We start from the raw sequence: 20,414 nt of genomic DNA on the forward strand, positions 1-20,414 counted from the left end.
AAAAAGGAAAAGAAAAAAAAAAAAAGCAAGCTTCAGAAACATCACTTTGCTTGTTCACTACTTGCAGAACATAAATTCTTGATTTTTTATGCATTTGGTTTTACTGCTGTTCTAGTTCTGGAAAGGTCTTGCTTGATGAGGATCATAATTTGTAGCTCAACTCGAGCCCTCCCCCTCCACCCTCCACCCTCCACCCCCTCATCCTAGCCTTGACCCCACCACCAAGTTGTCCCCATTACCACAGACACTACTTCTGAACAGACCAATCAGATTCTCACCAATATTTGGTTCCCTTAAGTTAGTCTGTGTAGATGCTCCACCTAATTTCTGTGCCTAGCACACTATTTCTGTGTATTGCTTAGTAGTATAAAATATAAGATATAAAATAATAGCACAAAGTAGAAAAATATTATTTTTTAACTCATTCACAAAATGCTTTTCACATACACTCACATGAATTGTTTCATGCTACAAAAATAGCATGCTCTAAAGGATATTTATATTTTTCACCTAACTAAATAATTTGAATTCTTTTATTTTTAACTTATTCATTTATTGTTTATCATATTTGAGTGACTATCATGCTCCAAACTAAATTATAATGATAAGTAAAATATGATAAATATTTAGACAACCACATCTTTAACGGCAAGCCTTCCTTGTGTTAATCCATCCGAGCATAGACACAAAAAGATTAAGAAGAGGCCAGGTTTTTCCCAGTTCAGTTTATTATACCATATTCTGAATGTGCCATGTGGGTGTACCTGAACATACTCATCATTAAACTTCATACTTTTGAATGGAATGGGTGCACTGTAGTCATCATTTTCTTTCTGAAGAATTCAAATAAATAGATGAATTAGCTGATGTGACATAGTCTGTGTAATTTCTAATGAGGCCTAGAATTATCACAAAAAAGTTTCTTGGCTAAAGGTCAGACTCAGTAAAATCAGTTGACAAAGTTTAAATGATTTTCATCTTAACATATCTAATATATAAACTCATATAGTACAATGTTCTTGGTTTTCCCCCCAATTAAGGAAGTTTAGTAACAAAATTTAGTACTGTGCAAATGATTGTGGGCATCATTATATGTTTGCTATAAGGTCTGAAATCTGAAATGAGGCTTCCTGTTTTAGCCAAATACATTCCTTCTATTCTCATCAAACAGAAATTCCAAAACAAACAAACAAACAAAAAACAGAAATTCCTCTGTTTCTTAAAATAAAATTTTGCTTTCTCTCTGTAGCAGCTGAATTCTTTACCTTTATGTAGATCAAGTATCCCTGAAACACAGTTTTGAAAATTGTGATGTTTTCATAATTATTTGTATAGAGATAACTAATTACAATATTAACATCTGATTCCTGGCTTTCTGAAAAGTGATTGCTTTGTCACAAGTTTGTATTTTTATAGACACTTCTATGACTATATCCTGGTATTTTCCAAAGACAATGCTTTCTCTTTGTTCTTGGACATCAGCATTGCTTAATACCTCTGAGGCATTCATATCTTCCCAGCATTGCTGGGAAAGGACAGAGCATTCCTCTGTCCTGGGTATTCCCTGCCTGACTTCTACCTGCACCTTACTTTGTTGTGGCTTCCCACTCTGATTACATGTATGATTGTTCTTTGACCTCTGAGTCCTTCACCATTTCTCGGGTGTTTTACTTGACTATGAAAAGGGATTCTAGTCTCCTCCTTCTCTTCCCCCAGGACAGCCTCATTCACCTCTTTTGTCTGAACAGTGAGTGAGGGTCTCTCTCCTCTGCCAGCCTGCCCGGGGGGGGGGGGTTCCTGTCAGCTTTCTTGGCATTCTTATGTTTGTTGCATACATGTATTCTCTTTCTAGATGTCTTTGCTCTTTATTATGACATTCCCTTGCAATCTTGGTAGGGCCTACCACATGACCAGTTATTCCTCTAGATTCTTCACAGTTTTCTGGCATTTCCTGAATTTCCTGGTTTCTGCTTTGGTATTTTCACTCTGTTATTTATTTATTTAAGAATAACAGAGAGAGAAAGAGGCAGAGAAGGGAGAGAGAGAGAGAGAATGGGTGCATCAGAGCCGCCAGGCACTGCAAACAAACTCCAGATGCATGTGCCACCTTGTGAATCTGGCTTATGTGGGTCCTGGGGAATCAAGCATTGAACCGGGGTTCTTAGTCTTCACAGCCAAGTGCTTAACCACTAAGGAAGGCATTGCTCCAGGTCCTCCCTCTGTTTTCCTTCCTTAGTCTCTTAACTTTCTCCTATCTGGAGGTATAGATTTGACACTTTCATGCTTTGCTCCCATGTGAGTGGGTGAATTTGTCTTCTAAAACTTTTGGCATGGACTTCAAGATTCTGTCTTTCAATGCTTCAGACTCTTCCTAGGTATCAATTTCCTCTAAATAAACCTCACAATTCATAATTTCTCCCTCAATAAATTCAGTAATTAATAATTTATAGTCCTCATCTGTTTTAATCAATTACTTGTTAAAGTAGGATAATGAACCAAAAATTGGGGTTCACAGGTCTGGGAGACCCTACAAACCTCCAAATCTTGCATCAATATCACTACCAATTTCCCCATACATGTTACCTTAGAGGAGTGATAGATAATATTTTCTTAATTTTAAATTCAAACTGGTTTCTTATCACATGAATTATTTTATGGCATGATTACTAGCACTCAAAATGCCAGTTAGTATAATCAATATTTTCAATTTTATATTTGAAATTATCATGAGTTATTGTGCCTAAGGTTGATCTTGCTTGTGAATTTATTTCATCAGCTAAAGAAAACAAACACCCTGCATCAATAATATAAGGATCACACAGACATTTACTTCAGATCCCCAGAAAGGTACAGAGTGGGGAGGTTTACCTGCAGCTCAAAAAACTCCACGTAACAAGACTGTTAGGAATGAAGAGATTACAATAGAAGAGGCATCACTAGGCAAGAACTGAAGTACACAGTCCTTTTCCAGCAACATTTTGTGTATGGAAAACAAACAAAAAATACAAATTAAATAAAGAAAGATATGTGCATGTGCATAGTATGTATATGGCCATTTAGTTTATTCAAATATAAAGGGAAAATATTTGAGTCTTATTACTAAACTTGGGTTAGATATCTGGAAGACACAGGAATACCTATTTAGCCCAGATGAGGTAGCAACACATGAAAGAAATATTCTATCCAAGTTCACTTTGATGATCTAATCAGTTTACTGCACTTGGGGTAAGAATTTTTACAGAAGCATTGTGACTCAGGCAGCTGCATCATTGAAAAGCTTACCTCAGCATGAGTGATGACTAAAAGCTAGTAAGTGGAGTTCCCTGGGCAATTTACAAGCACTCCACAAGAGTCTCACTTTTCACAACAATTGCATATTGTTTATATAACCTCAGAGGGCCCTTCTGAATCTTGCAAGTATGCTGAGATTCTTGGGTCAAGTTTCCTGCAAGTTTCATGTGTTCTTGTGCTCTATGAAATCTACTGTATCTCCAGCAGGGAATGTTTAAGTCCAGAAGTATCTATACAACATACCTGATCTTTTAGCAGACCTATGAAGAATAACAAGTTCTTGCTTGAAATTCTTGACTGAATTCAGTTTTATTTTGTCTTTAGGAAATATTTAATCACTTATTACAGATAGCATTGTCAAAATTAAAATTAAGAGCTGACACTTTTCCATACTACATAGACTTGTACCTGGACTTTGGGAAGAGATAATGGTATATGCTGAGAGTAATGATTAACTCTGAAGTGAAGTTGGCAATGACAGTGGTCTTCTTCTGTTTAAAAAAAATGAAAAAAAAAACCCTTTAATTTCCAGTAGTTGACCCTTTTTACATATAAAAACGTGCATCATGGGGATAGAGATATCTTATTGGTTAAGGTTTTTGCCTGCAAAGCCAAAGGATTCCAGTTTGATTTTCTAGGACCCACATAAGACAGATGCACAAGGGGGCACATGAATCTGGAGTCCATTTGCTGTGGCTGGAGGCCTTGGCATGCCCACTCTATCTCTCGCTGACTCTTTCTCTCTTTCAAATAAATAAATAAAATAAAACAGTAAAAATTCTTGCATTGTATTTGTAAAATTATAGATTCTGGTTTGATAATGCACAATCACACTTCTCATTTTATTTGGTCAAATATGTGTACTAAGAATATAGTAAATGATAAAGTGTAATCTGAATAATCTTGTAAAGGGAAAGCCTATGCTTCAAAAGCTGTCGACTTATCATTTCTCCAGGAATTTTATAGAAATTTCATTGTAGTTTCTGCTGAACAATTTCAAATCTAGGTAAAACGGGAGAAAGAAAAGCCACACATAGGCCATGCACTGATATGCCACATCGCTTGTTTTGTTGTGCCTGTGGTGAGTTGTCAGCAATCTGTGCCCAAATCTTCCATACAATTTTCATTATGGCTGGACAACATGAAAAAAGCTCTGAAGCCTTCAGTATTTCAGCTAACCTTCATGTAAGTTTTAAGGTAAAATAGGGTGCTTAATAGTCTCATTTAAAATTTTTTTATTTCTCTATAGAAAATTATCATTTTGCCTTCTTTGAGAAACTTCCGTATAGACATGGAGTATATTCTTTGAGACAGCTGGTACAGGATCCTGAGTCTTTATAAAGATACTAGCACCACCTGGTATTCTTCTGTAGAGTAGCCTCATTGAACGGCTGCTTCTTTAAGGAATACACACCAGTTGGTCCTGGAGTACATCACATGGTGTTCATAAAAACAACACAGTGAACAAAATATCTGTGATCATATAGACCCATCATGTATATACACATTCACTCTAAAGAACTGTTTTCATCAAAACAGCAAGATTAGGGCTAAAGAGATGGCTTAGCAGTTAAGCATTTGCCTGTGAAGCCTAAGGACCCTGGTTCAATTCTTGGTTCCCCAGGACCTACATAAGCCAGATGCGCAAGGTGGCACATGCATCAGGAGTTTGTTTGCGGTGGCTGAAGGCCCTGGTGCAACCATTCTCTTTCTCTCTCTGTGCCTTACTCTCCCTCTCTCTCTGTTGCTCTCAAATAAATAAATAAACATAAACAAAAAAGACAAAATTACAATGTTGCTCATGGTTTCAAATGTCACTGTGAAACTCGTTATATTTTATACAAAAAATTGATTTAAAATATGATAAAATTCTTTAAAAAAGGAATTTTTTTTGCATTGTTCTTAGTTTCCACTGAAGAATATGTGTCCTAATAAGATTGCAACTTCAAGGCAGGGGAAATGGCTAACTAAATAGGATTGCTTGCTGCAGAAGCATGAGGACCTGAGTTCTACATCCAAAGCCCATGTAAAAAGCCAAAACTGTGAAAGAGACAGAGACTAGGGATGCACTAGGGCTCACCATTAAGCCAATCTAACTGAGAAAGATCCTGAGCTCCAGGTTTGGTCAGAGACCCTGTTCTCAAGGAAATAAGGCAGAAGAGTGGCTGAGTAGGACACCTGCATGCACACAGGAGCACACATTTACACAGACATGAATACACATATATACACAGAGACCGCACCTGCACTCCACATATACTACACACAGCAGAAACAAAAACTCAGCATCAACACCATATGATTTATGTGTATATATATGATTGCATTTGTATTTATGTGTACATATGTGACTGCATGTGTATATATGTGACTGAATGTGAAGGTAATGTGACTGCATGTGTATGCACATGTATGCATTTCTGTAGACTAGCTTACTTTCAGTAAACACTAGCTGCTTTTTTATAAGTACGGACATATGTAAAAATGAAATATTTATATATAAAACCATAGGTTTTACATGAATGGACATGGTACTGTGAAGTTTACAATATCTTATCTAAAATGCCATGTGGTAAACATTTACATAAGAAGACATGCATGTAAATTTGCCTCTCTTACTCCTGTGAAACTTGAAGCAAATTACATACTTTTTCTTCCTTAAACATTGTTTATTCATACAATGAGTATTTAATTGCTTAATAGTCATGTTCTTATTACAAACAGTGGTTATCCATGTATTTCTTGCACCCTTTTCTAAACACAATTATTACTCTTATAAGTTTAGCTTCTATAAAGTATCCATATTTTTATATTTGCCCTTCATATTTCAGAAAAACAACTGGTTATGTGAAATCTGGAACACAATTTTATCATAAACCAAAAGGGAATTCCTAAATTATTAGCTGAAGGACACAAAAATGTAGGTTAGCAACATTTTGGAAATATGCCTAAAGAAAGAGCCTCCAGCAGAATAAACGGTTTATAATAACTCATGATTTATTAATTTTCATACTGTGAACTTAAAATAAATGATCTCATATTAATGAATATCTCACATTTTAATTGAAACAGTGTGTTATCATCTACTGCCCCTCTAGGACAAACAGTTGTACCTGGCATTGAGCATCTTCATATATGCTTGACTTTTATCTCATTTTAATGATCTACAGTGTATTTTTAGGACCAGATTTAGTTAAAGTCTACATTTCTTCGGAAACATCTAGAGGTAATTATAATGGATAAAGTCATCTTATTTTTTCAAATAGAGGTGTACATATATGAGAAAATACACTGTTTAAAATAATTGAATATATATTAATATAAATTATTTATATTACTGTTTAACACATGAGTAAATTTATCTAAATATAAAAAGTAGAAATAGGAAGAAAATTGTGTAAGAAGAAAATAATGAAGCATCCAACTGATTATAGGAAAAACTAATGCACAAGAAAAATTCCATCAGCTATCATCCTGGGGCTGGGGAAAAATACGATGTATAAAGTGGTCACTATGAAAAAATAATGACTTGTATTTGTATTCCCAGTACCCACATAAAATTATGGGCATGGTGTTATGCACCTATCAACACTATACTGGTAAGGCAGAGACAAAACAAACCCTGGTGTTTGATAAGTTAGATGGTTAGCTTGTGTAACCCAATCAATAAGCTTTGGGTACAGTGAAGAACCCTGTTTAAAAGATAAAGTAAAAAGTAATCCAGTACAACCTCTAACATAGATATCTGGTTTCCCCATGCACTATAAACACACACACACACACACACACACACACACACACACACACACACACACACAGAAAATATTACCCTGTCATCCTTGGAACAGTTGTTTATCAACGAAAACTATTATCAAAATTTGATGGCAGAAAACACTTTTATCACTAGTGTCACTTGAGTTTGGTGGTATTGAGAACTGAATCCAGGGCTTTGCCCATGCTATCAAGCACTCTACTAAGAAACTACCACTCCAAAGCAAGTACCACTTGCATGATAAAGGGAAATTATGCAGATATCATGTCTTAAAATGGAAAAATACAAGTTATAAAAGGATATGTGCTTATTATAAAGGACATATAGAGAAAAGGCATCCAAGTAAAATCCCACCATCAAAGACAGCCACCATAATATGTGATCATCATTTTTTTTTTCCAGAGTACAGTTGTATAGAAGAAGTGGAGTTAAGGATTAAATTAAACCTTCACTCTTACTAAGCAAGTGTTGTTCCAGTGAGCTAGATTCCCAGATTCAGCTTTTTACAATACTTTTTACAATACTTATGTCTTCCAGATGTGGTAGTGCACACCTTTAATCTCAGGAGGCAGAAGTAGGAGGATCACAATGAGTTCAAGGCCACTCTGAGAATATAGTGAATCCCAGGTCAGCCTGAGCTAGAGTGAGACCCTACCTCAGAAAAACAAACAAAAAATACTTATATCTGTCCCTGTATATTTCTCCACTCTCAAGTCCTGTCAGTGCTTACTGGTATATTAGATGGCAAACATATAGGCAATATTATTTGCTCTGTACATTACCTAGGACAATATTCAACATAAACACAAGACTTCAAGAACTAAGAAGGTCCGGAGATTGTATCCTATCCTATGCAAGCTTACAAGATGGATGACTAAATTTTTCTAAATCATAGCTGACACACCTGAGGTTGTAGCACAGAAATGGCATTCACAGGGCACAGCAGGTATTTGGAGCTTCATGTTTGTTGAAGTACATATTCCCTGGGAATGCAGATAGTTAAGGCTGGTCCCACACATGGAGTGGGTTTGTATTAAACACACAAGTTTCAGTAAACATAATCTTCTCCACAAGAGCTGCTAGTTGACCTGCCCAAGATGTGCCTTTCCTGACCAGAAAATAAGTCTGGACTTTTACATGGAGGAAAACAACTACCTTCGTGCAGAAGTCCACAGATCATTGCTTCTGTGCACAGGAAATGCAGAAGCAGGTGTCTGAGGAGTGTCTTTCCCCAACAAAATAATACAGATTCAACAAATCTGGGCCAAAACAGACTCACTTCTCCATAAATTAGGAACTGGTAGCAAGAGGATTAAATTGCAAATTGAGAGTAAGAGGATTCTATCTGATGTGCTTAATGAAAGACAAACAAATTAAGTGTAATTTGGCTGCAGTTATCAAAACAATTCAGCGTTTGACTGACCTGTCTGGATATAGGTTGTGTTTTACTCTCATATGCAATATTGGGAAATGCTGTAGTTTTTGCACACATGTATAATTATATTTTTAAACTGAAAGGCCAGAATTGCTGTGTTAATAACCAATGTATCTATTTTCTGTTCTTGGATCTGCATTCAGTATGCAATTCTTTCCTTACCTGGTATGAGTTTATTGTTACTGTACCAGTTTTGTTTTTGTAGCTCTCATGTGCACTCTAGGCAATTTTTCATTGTATCTATCACTTCCACAATGTTATACACTGAAATCCCTTAATGATTATTCAGATCTATTGCGACTATGTCAATTCACTCACCTGTATGAATTTTTTTAATCAATAACTTTAACATACGGACATACAGTAATTCTACCATGTGCCCATCCCTTTATCCCTGACCCCCTATCCCATCCTCTGAAGTTTGGAGTCACTTCTATTTCAAAGTTGCCCTCTCTCTGTTTTGTTATCTGGTTCCTTTTGTCCTCCATGTCAAAATGTTGACAGGCTCAAAGCCTTGATGATTTGGGGGGTGTATCAGTTACACCATGGGGTCATGAATGTGCCTATCAGCTCATGTCAGGATAACAGTGTCCCAAACTATACGTCTACACCCTGTGGCACTTACACTCTGTCTGCCCCATCTTCCACCATGTTTCCTGTGCTTTAGAGTGTGCATTAATCACTTTTTAGGGTTGAGAGCTTGATAGCCTCTTATTTTCTATTTTAATAAGTTTTGAGTTTTCACAGTATCTGCTGCCATTTCCACAGAATCAGTTCACTAGCTAACAGTGAGCGAGTTCAACTCATATTATTTCACCAACTACCTCTAGAATGTTTCCTGGAACCTGACAAGTCTGCTAGAGATGAGTTGCCCAGTGCTATTCAAATTTACTATACAAAGCCAGGTATGGGTGATGCATGCCTTTAATTCCAGCATTCAGAAAGCTGGTATGAGGAACATCATGAGTTTGAAGCCACCCTGAGACTACATAGTAAATTCTAGGTCAGTCTATGCTAGAGTGAGACTCTACCTCAAAAAATAAATGAAACAAGAAAAAAAATCCTCAAATTTCCTATACAACTTTTTCATTTGTGTGTTTATATCTATGATTTCCTCTCTCTCTCTCTTTGTTTGTGTATGCATGCATGCATGTGCCACTAGGCACATACAGAAGATGGAGGTCTGAGGTCCACCTCTGGTGTTTGTCCTCTGCCTCCACCATATGTTTGATGTTTTTTCTGCTGTGTTCACCAGTCTAGCTGGCTTATGAGTTTAAGTATTCTTCTGGCTTTTCCTCCAATTGGTGTCGGCTCATTGGGATCCCAGACACATGAATGCTAGTTAATCCATTTTGTGCCAGCAAGGTGACAAACAAATGCCTTCAACTGCTGAGCTATCTCCCCAGCTTCTATCATTTTATAAAACATTATACTTTCATCCTTTTCTTGTGTTTTTTTTGAAGTAGGGTCTCACTATAGCCCAGGCTGACCTGGAATTCACTATGGTGTCTCAGGGTGGCCTCAAACTCATGGTGATCCTCCTACCTCTGCCTCCCAAGTGCTGGGATTAAAGGTGTATACCACCATGCCTGGCTGACTTCCATCCTTTTAATAAAGATCTCCACATAAGTTGTTTATTGACTTGATGTGAATGTGTAAGTTTTCCTTTATCATCAAAATGATTACATTTGTCCAGATATGTGAACTGTCTGATTCATAAATTATTCAGTCATTTTCTCCCCTCACCTCCAAGGTTTAGTTCCATAGACCACCTCTCCAGGATCCAGAGAAAGACAGTGTAGATGTAGAGCCTCTGACCTATAATAGTTATTAGAATTAGACTGCTTTAGCATTTATTATGTTGCAGGGTTATACATTTGGTAAACATTTTACTCTGGATTTTTAATTCCAATCATTTCCCAAGTTAGGTATACTTTAATATGATTTATCTTGCACTCATGAGTAATGTTGATAGCAGCAATCCACACTTAGAATCAGCAATGAGAACATGAGGGTAAGTGTATATTCTACAGTATATTGTACCTAAGCTTTGATGTTGGCTAGGTTAGAATTAGATGTTACTACATCTAAACCAGCAACCATAATCACTTTTACTAAGAGTATTTCAATTTGGGAAGGATTTATCAGAACATAAACCTGTAATTCCATAAGCATTTATCTATCTTCACCTACCCATACCTCCCCTACAGTAAGAACAAAAAATTATAATCTAGATTGCCCGGCTATTTATTGATTCATTACTAAGAAAATATAGCAAATGATATGCATATAATTTTAATATTAAAAGAAATAAATTAGGTAGAGCTATAGGTGACTACGTGACTATACTTTGTAGCATATCTTGCATTGTTTTTATATTAGTACAGAGACATAGAGCTCAGATGCCAGCATTGCCATAGAGAATGTCATGAATAACTTGTGCATCATTTTGATACTATACATGATTTTTCAGTTAGAGTTTGTATTGTTTCTTTTTTGTTGGGTGATGAAACTACTTTTCACTGGGTTTCTTTATGGTGATAAGAAATTATTAATAGACATATTTATTTAGTCAAATACATGTCAAGATACATGGAACCACATTGAAAGTTTATTCAACAAAAGAAATAATCTCAAGGGGGCATGCATCACAATCAGAGGTGTTCTTTCTTGTGTGGTCCATGATATGTACACCTTTGACTTAATGGAATAAGGGGAGATAGGGAGGGAGAGGGAATGATGGAGAGAAAAAGGCAGGATGGACAGAGGGAGAAAGAGAGAATGAGAGAGAGAGAGAATGAGAGAGAGAGAGAGATTAAACCCTTCTTAATATCAAAGACAATTTATTGCAGTTGTAAATGATAAGTAGTGAATCAGCCTCTATAGAAATTTTCTAAATGTTTAAATGAACATCATATTTCAATAATCTTCAGCTACAAATTTTACTATTTGCAAACTTTTCTGCTTTTATCTGTTTTCACCAAATTTCTTCATTTTGTTGATTTTAAAAGATATTTATTATTTGTTTTAGTGAGAAAGACAAGGAAAGGGAGGGAGGAAAGAAGGGAGGAGGGAGAGAAAGCAGCATTCTTGTTCATTTCCCCAATTAATTTGTGGTTTCAGCTGGTACCCTGGTGAGACGCAATAGGGTGATACTCTCCTCAGGATCTATGTCCATCTGAAAGAGAGAAGTAGATTCTCTAATGGGGAGTTGAGTCAGCACTGGATAAATAGGATAACTATTATTAGTTTATAGAGAATTTAATTGGTGTAGGCTGTCTTATAGCCCAAGAATGGTGGGAGGTTGATAGTAGAGAACAACCTCATATTTTGGATATGATTCTGGCTTGCTTCCCAATTCAAGCTACGGGTTCCATTCCACTGAGTGGACTCCTTACCTAAGCCAAGAATAGTTGGTTACCTATCATGACTGTGTGCCACTATTGCACTTGGGTGAGCATCACGTCAGGTTGTTTGCTGCTGAGTAGCTTACACCACAAGTTTCTTGGACAGATTTTGACCATTTTCCCCACCATGCATTTTTATGGATCTCTGTAAAAGCTGGTATGTGAAACAAAGGTGTTGTCATTATTATGAAAAGTCTCAGTGAAGAGCTTTACAACTTTATAATTAAATATGTATATATATATATACATATATATATACATATATATATGTATATACATATATATATATGCTTGTTCATATAACTATTTTATGAATATCTCTGTAATTGATTGAAGCCCAAATTATTATTCTCTCAAGTACTAAATTAGTTATATATCAGAACTCTACTGAACTATATCATTTCAAATGTACAAATCTTATCATCAATGAAAAGAGAGATATATGTAGTTACTCTGTTCTTTTTGCTTAAATTGAAATATTGATAACCATAAACTATAATAAAAGCTGTTTTATCATATACCCTGAAACATTATGACCTGGATGGTTTTATGCTAAAATATATGTAGGGAGATATCACTATATTAGTCTCTTAGGCTACGTTGACACACTGCAAACAGAGGATTGATGACTTCTGATTCCTGGGATATTTATGACAAAAGGCCTTGAGCTCTTTGGGCAGTTGCTTTAATGTTTCCCTTAAAACACAAAAAGGACTGTTTACAGATATTAAAAATATCTTGCTTAGATCAGAGCATATGCAGTTCATCATACAAGATTTGGCTTTCCAAACTCAGGTCCTGTGGTTGTGAAGCACAGCATCCCATAATACCCAGCTCCTCTATCGATCTTCAGTGTATTTTGGGATCACAGGGCCAAAAAACAAATAGAATCTTGGATGTGTGCTTCCTGCCTTGCTGAGAGTTATCAGATGCTCTTCCTCTGACCTTGGGTTTTGTTCCTGTCAACCCCCATCTTAGCTCATAATTGGAAAAAAAACTTTTAGAACTAATGTAATCACAGCATTATTAAAGCACAAATTCACTGAACAGACTATAATGGCTTTCCATCCTTCAATGTCTATCAGTAAAATCTACCTTTGAAAAACTTACTATTGCTTTTAGTTAGTAAGATTTTCTCACTCTCAAACCATTCAGTCCCTGAAGAATGAGTTGTCTTGTGAATACTCCTATTCTAAAATATCTGCAAAGGACATTTTAAATATTGATGCATCTATTTATGGTGCATAGTATTAAGTCTTCAGTGAAGTTTAGTAAAAAGGCAGATGCATAATGGATGCCTCTTCTAGCTCTGTGTTCTTTGTGTGACCCTTTTCAGCATAACTTGGAATGCAGAGTTTGCTTTGTGAATGGGTGACAACTTTAAGCTTCCTTAAGGGGTGCATTTCTCCAGGTCTATCTAAACAGATCACCTAAACATCCAAAAATTACCTTTACCCAATGTTGTCAAGGAAGTAAATTGATAAATGTAGATACCATGGATGTATATCTGTAAGCACCACTTTCCTTTCTAAGCAAACAGTTCGATGTCTATTGGCTTGTGTATGTGTGTTCCTTCATTGTTTTGGCCCCACACCAAGCATATCATTAAAGTCATCTTTGTCTTTTAACTAAGGAAATCATGAGTGTATAAGAATGTACATTTATACCTGACAGGCTCCATCCTGAATTTTTACCTACACAGAAAGTGTGTGAAACTTACTTCAGCATTAATAAAAATATCCATCAAAAGAACCATGTTTTTGTTCCTAGACTGTTTTTACTGTAAAATGTGTTAAAATTGTCCAACTATGTTTGAAGTCCAATTTCCCTAGAAGATTATGGCCACCTGATTCATCCTTGGGAGAAGGTGAATCACAGGAAGCACTCTGGATTGACAGCTCAAGGGTAAAAAAAAGTTTTTTTATGACCAATATTACAAAGGTAAAAGCGCTACTGCATTTTATTTTAATAGTTAGCTCATTTTGTGTGCTCAATTTTCAAAATAATTGCTGTGAAATTTTTCTGTGATCTTTTTCCATCATCTACTTTGACTCTGGCATAGATGTGGTTTTCAACAAATGGTATGAATTTTATTTTCTAAGTGATTTTCTGAATGTTATTGAATAGACTTTGTTTTCTTATCATATAATATGCTCAATTTAATGTGAAAAATAAATTAGATTATTTTGTTATGAATAAAATCTAATTCACAAATAAGGAATAATATGACCTGGAAGCCTTTTGCAGAAGAAACCTTTTGCAGAACACCTTTTGCAGAAGAAACAAGTAAAATCATATAGGGTATACAAGGAAGAAATAACTTAAGAAAAAAGCCTAATCTCTATAATGTGGAAAGAGTTGTTAATATAAAACAATCAAAATCTGGTAGAAGAAGGCATTAAGACATACACATAAATATACAAAACAAGGAAAACAAGTAGCCTCTAAGCTTGCAAAAATTATTCATAATAGAGGAAGTATAGATTAAATGTTCTTAAAATAGCTTTGTTAAAAGTCATAAGTTCAGCAAATAAAATTATATGGACATGTTGGTACATCAAGCTTTGAAATTCTTCTTACATATTGCATTCATGAATGAAAAATTATCTGTATTGAAGGGAATTTGGTTTGATCTAACATGATTACATTATGTAGACACTTAACCACGGACTCATTATCTTACTAACAGAACTGTCTCTGGAAATACACATCCATGAAGGGAAACAATAAATACATTACCCTAGCCTGAGTAGTCTTATTTATAGAAATAAGAGACTGAACACCATCCAAATATCCTCCAACATTCAAATTAATGAGGAACAATATATCTACATAATGGAGACAAAAGAATATATAAGATTATAATTTTTGGGTAATCTTACATATTATACAAAGATTATCAAATTATCGAAGAAAGCCTAAGGATTTATGGATATTTTTGCATAAGGAAGATAAGCAACACTTAGACATAACCACAAACCTAAAATACAAACAGACACGCAGAAAAAGAGAAAGAAAAAGAGAGAGGGAAAAAGAATGCTGATGACAGATGCATATGAAATAATCATTGGAAAAAATAAACACCAAACCAAAACAGCCAAAAACCACTAGAAGAAAGGGATCTTGAGAGGAAAAGAATAAGAATGGGATACAAGAGAAATTGAAAATTTCAAAACTTTATATCTTTTTAATGATAATGAATGTAAATGTAAATATAATAAACATGATTATATATATATATATATATATATATATATAGAGAGAGAGAGAGAGAGAGAGAGAGAGAGAGAGAGAGACTGAACCATTTTAATAGACTATTTTTTTTAATTTAAGCAACATTTTTATTAGATATGGACATATTTTATATGTAAGTATTGCATGTTGATATCATCCTTCTCCCTGTCCCTTCCACAGTGGGGATGCAAGTCAATCACATGGGAATTGTGGGTCATGCATTATGGTGTGTAGAGGCAATGTCTCTATGCCAAATGTCCTAACTTGTGGCTCTAACAATCTTACTGCCCATGCTTCTGCAAAATTCTTTGAACCATACTGGGAGCATTTTAAGGATACTTTAGTAATGGACACTTAGGAGCCTCTGGATCTCTGGTTTGGTAGGTGTTGAGTGTCCTCAGTATCTATCTCCATCACCCTTGTGCTGATATCAGATCTACTAAGAAAGTAGCATTCTTGCTCAATTCCCCAGTTCCTCTGTGGTTTCAGGTAGGGCAGGGGTAGAGTGTACTAGGTCGTTTATGTCAAGTCCAGTTCCCATCTGAAAAAGAGAAGCAGATTTTCCAACGGAGAATGATGTCAGCACTGGTTAAATGTGATAACCATTATTAATTTAGAGAGAATTAAAAGAGTATAGACCCTCTTACAGTCTAAGCTTAGTGGGAGTTTGACAATGGAAAGCAGAATCATCATGGATTCCTATTTGTTTCCTAGTTCCAGGCATGGTTTCCTTTCCACTGAGAGGATCTCTTAGCAAATATAAGAACAGTTGGTTACCCACCATGGCTGTGGGCCACTGTCGCACTTGTGTGAGCACCATGTCAGGTTTTTTGCTTCTGAGTTGCTTAGACTTTGAGTTGCTTGGACAGACGTTACCCCCAGTTGCTCACGTAGTGCCTTCCAGCACTAGATTTACTACTTGTCTGGGAACTGGCTCTCCTCTGGATTCCAAGCATATCTCTCCATGGTACCAGCTGACAACATATGGTGTCTCCAGCAGCAGGGTCTTACCAATAACCTCTGGTGGGTAATCAAGTGCTCTGACAGAAGTCTTGTTTGGTTTTTGTTTTATGGAGATCTAGTAGGACTCTCTGATAAACAGCTCATTATGGATGTAGGCCACATCCTGATACAGGGAATTACAGGCCAGTGCCAATGGAAAAGTCAAAAGAAAAAGACAGAAAAGCAAGAGAACCAGGAGAAATTTGAAATTAGGTTTCATCTCAACTCTCCAGGGCCCTTTGATTCAGGTGCTCCCTCCAAGGCCCTCTGGAGGGTTCCAACCTTTAGTCTAACTTCTATATATAAGAGTCCATGGTACTAATTCAATCTGGATTCAGTTTTGTGTCCCCCACCCTTCCCCTTACCCCAAGCCCTACACTCCCTATTGTCCAAGCCTCAAGATGATATTCAGTTATGTCAGCAACTTGGGGTGATCCAGATTAGGAACTGTTTCTGAATGAGATCATGTGACAATTGTCTTTCTGTGATTGTATGAGTTCATTTAGAACGATCTGTTCCAAGTTTGACCATTTTTCTACAAATTTTAATGCATCATTTTTTTTTCTTACTGCTGAATAGAATTCCATCATGTAGACATACCACATCTTGGTTATCCATTCATCCAATGATGGGCACCTGAATTGATTCCAGTTTTTAGCTATTGTGAATCTGGCAGCTATAAACATAGTTGAGCAAGTATATCTGAACTGAGATGTGGAGATTTTAGGGTAAATACTCAGCAAGGGGATAACAGTGTTTGTTGCTCTATATTCATCCTTTTTAGGATTGATACTGACTTTCACTGTGGTTTTACAGGCTCATCTTCCCACCAATAGTGAATAAGTATTCCTATTTCTCCACAGCCTCACCAACATTTGTTTTTGTTTGATTTTTTTTTTTTTAATGTTTGCTATCCTTACTGTGGTTAGGTGGAATCTCACAGTTGTTTGACAAATGGAACAGAATTGAAGATCCAGACCTTAGTGCAAGTAACTACAGCTGCTTGATCTTTGACAAAGATGCCAATAATGTAGACTGGAGAAAAGACATCATTATCAACAAATGGTTTGGACCAATTGGAAGACCATATGTAGAAAAATAAATTAGATCTACTCATTTTTCCATACACAAAAATCAACTCTAAGTGGATTAAAGACCTCAATATAAGACCTGAAAGTCTTCAACTACTGGAAGAAAAAAATAGCAGGCACTCTCCACAATATAGCACTGGGAAAATACTTACCGAACAAAACTCCAGTAGCCAAGGAAATTAAGCAGGCACTCAATCAATAGGATCTCATGAAGCTAAAAAGCTTTTGCAGAGACAAACATACCACAAGCAGACTGATAGATTACCCAGTAAATGGAAAAAAATCTTTGACAGCTATATTACTGACAGAAAGCTAATATCTGAATCTACAAAAACCTAAACAATAAAAACTCATACAACCCATTCCAAAAGTGTAGCAGGAAATGAAATACCGAGTTCTCAGAGGAAGAACTACAAATGGCTAACACACCTTTAAGAAAATGTTCGACATCCCCAACCATTAGGGAAATGCAAATTAAAAAGACATTTTTAGGGCTGGAGAGATGGCTTAGTGGTTAAACGCTTGCCTGTGAAGCCTAAGGACCCCGGTTCGAGGCTCAGTTCCCCAGGTCCCACGTTAGCCAGATGCACAAGGGGGCGCACGCGTCTGGAGTTCGTTTGCAGAGGCTGGAAGCCCTGGCGCGCCCATTCTCTCTCTCTCCCTCTATCTGTCCTTCTCTCTGTGTCTGTCACTCTCAAATAAATAAATAAATAAAATTTTTTTTAAAAAAAGACATTTTTAAAGACAACATTGAGAAACATCTAAACAAATTAAATTAACTTGATAAAAATTCAACATAGACAAAAGATGTAACTTTTTACCAACCATCCCTATTTCACATATATAATAGGAGATATTTTGATAACAAAAAGAAAATGGAGGGTTGAAGACATAGCTTAGCAGTTAAGGCATTTGCCTGCAAACCAAAGGATCCAGGTTTGATTCCCAGGACCCATGTAAGCCAGATGCACAAGATGGCACATAATTCTGGACTTCATTTGCAGTGGCTAGAGGTCCTGGTGTGCCCATTATCTCTGTACATTCCTCTTTCTCTCTCTGTCACCAAATAAATACATAAAAATAAAATTTAAAAGTAAATCTTTAAAAGTATAATCAAAACAGAAAATGGAAATATAAGTAAATCTTTATAAGTATTCTTCTGGATAAACTATACAAAACCCAAACCTAGTTATGAAATATATTCAAGAAGGAAGTAAAGACACTTGGATAAAGCCATGGTTTTGGATATTTGAAATATCTACATATGTGAAATTTATAATTAGTACAGTTACATTTACAATGGTATAGATAGTATGCATCACACCTGGATTTTCAGAGATATGTGTTGTGGCATTTAAGGAAAACATGTTTTGATATTTGTAACCTATTTTGAAATAATTCAAGCTGCAAGTATTCACACATTAACACAAATAATGGGTGGAATGTTTATTTCTCCCAAAATATGTCTGTTAAAACACTACCTTCTAAAGTGCTGTCAAGAGTTAATTCTATTGTTATATCAATAAACTGTGAGGGTACCCTCAGGAATATAATTAGTGCTGTTCTATAGGAGATCACAGAGATATCTGCTGTCATTATTGCTTGTGTGTGACAGCAAAAAGATACCACTAATGAACCAGAGAGTGAACCCAAAACAGATACCAAATATGCTGAGACCTTACTCTTGGAGTCTTCTGTCTCTATAACTGAAGTTTATTTCTGTTGTTCATAAGTCTGTGGTATTATCTTGAAGAGACTAAGGTAACAAAGTCATATGTAAAATGAAATGTTAATAATTGATTTATGTATGTGTGTGTGTGTGTGTGTGTATTTTTGAGACAGGCCATCTCATATTGTTATTTTGCCTTGAATTTATGGACTTCAGAGATTCTCATCCTTTAGTCTCTCAGGTAGCTGAACAATAGAAACATAACAATAAGTCTACCTTCTTTCTAACTTCCCTTTCTATCTCTCTTTACCTCCCTTTCTGTCTTTCTATTGATCTCTCTCTCATGAGATATATATATATATATATATATATATATATATATATATATATATATATATATATAAAATGTTTTTAATAGTCTTCCTTAGAATCTGTGAAGAGATTAATTTGACAACTCTGTGCAGATGCCCAAATCTGAATATATACATGCCTTTTGTAGAGAGCAATGCAATATTGCATATCTATGTGCATTCTCCAGTACATGAAATCAACTCAGGATTACTAACACCACCTCACATACATACCATGCACAAAAGTGTGGGTGCTCAGGGAACAATAGCAAGGAGCACAGTGTGTACATGGTCACCTAATTTCTTTTTTGATTCTCTTCTTGGATATACCTTTAATCTGAAATTGATTGGATCCAAATATAAAAATGCATGTACATATAATGGTTGCTCTGTGATTACATTGAATCTTCTTCACATATTTACATTTTCCACTATTGCCCATATGTTATAAATACAAGACTAAGAAACTAAGTAATTCTCTTTCCAAAGTAAAAGGCCATAAATAATGCAGAAATATTTGAAGAAGTTTTAATTAATGTTGTAAGTTTAAGAATATGATAATAATCTTTGTTTGAAATAACTTATTTCTCAACATAAGTAAGCATTTAAATTAGAATTATTTTTATAGTAGTCTAGATAATAACCCCAGATAATACCTAATGAACAAACAGCACCAAAGATAGAAAAGAAAGACAATAGTGGGGCTGCAGAGATGGCTTTGAAGTTAAGGTGCTTGCCTGCAAAGCCTAAGAAGCCATGTTCAACTCTCCAGATCCCATGTAAGCCAGATGCACAAAGGTGAGGGAAGTGCAAAGTCACACATGCCCACTAGTGAGCGAAAGTGTCTGGCGTTCAATTTCAGTTGTTGAGGCCCTGACATTCCAATTCTCTCTCTCTAAAATTAAATAGAAAGTTGATAGTAGAAGGCAAAGACACTCTAAATGAAGTCACTAGTTAGAATCAGGATGGCATTTATTACTGAAGGAAAGGAATAAAAATTAATAGAAAAGTTAATTTCAATTTAAAAATAGCACTTTCATCTAACTTGGCACAAAGGGATTCAGTGTTTTTCATATGAGACAACAAAAATTATGTTGGCCGTGTTGAATCTGTCAAGGGTGGAGATAATAGATTACTGACAGTTCTGAACACAGTGTCGGGGC

This window comes from Jaculus jaculus, chromosome 8, assembly GCF_020740685.1.
Source record: "Jaculus jaculus isolate mJacJac1 chromosome 8, mJacJac1.mat.Y.cur, whole genome shotgun sequence".
NCBI lineage: Eukaryota > Metazoa > Chordata > Mammalia > Rodentia > Dipodidae > Jaculus > Jaculus jaculus.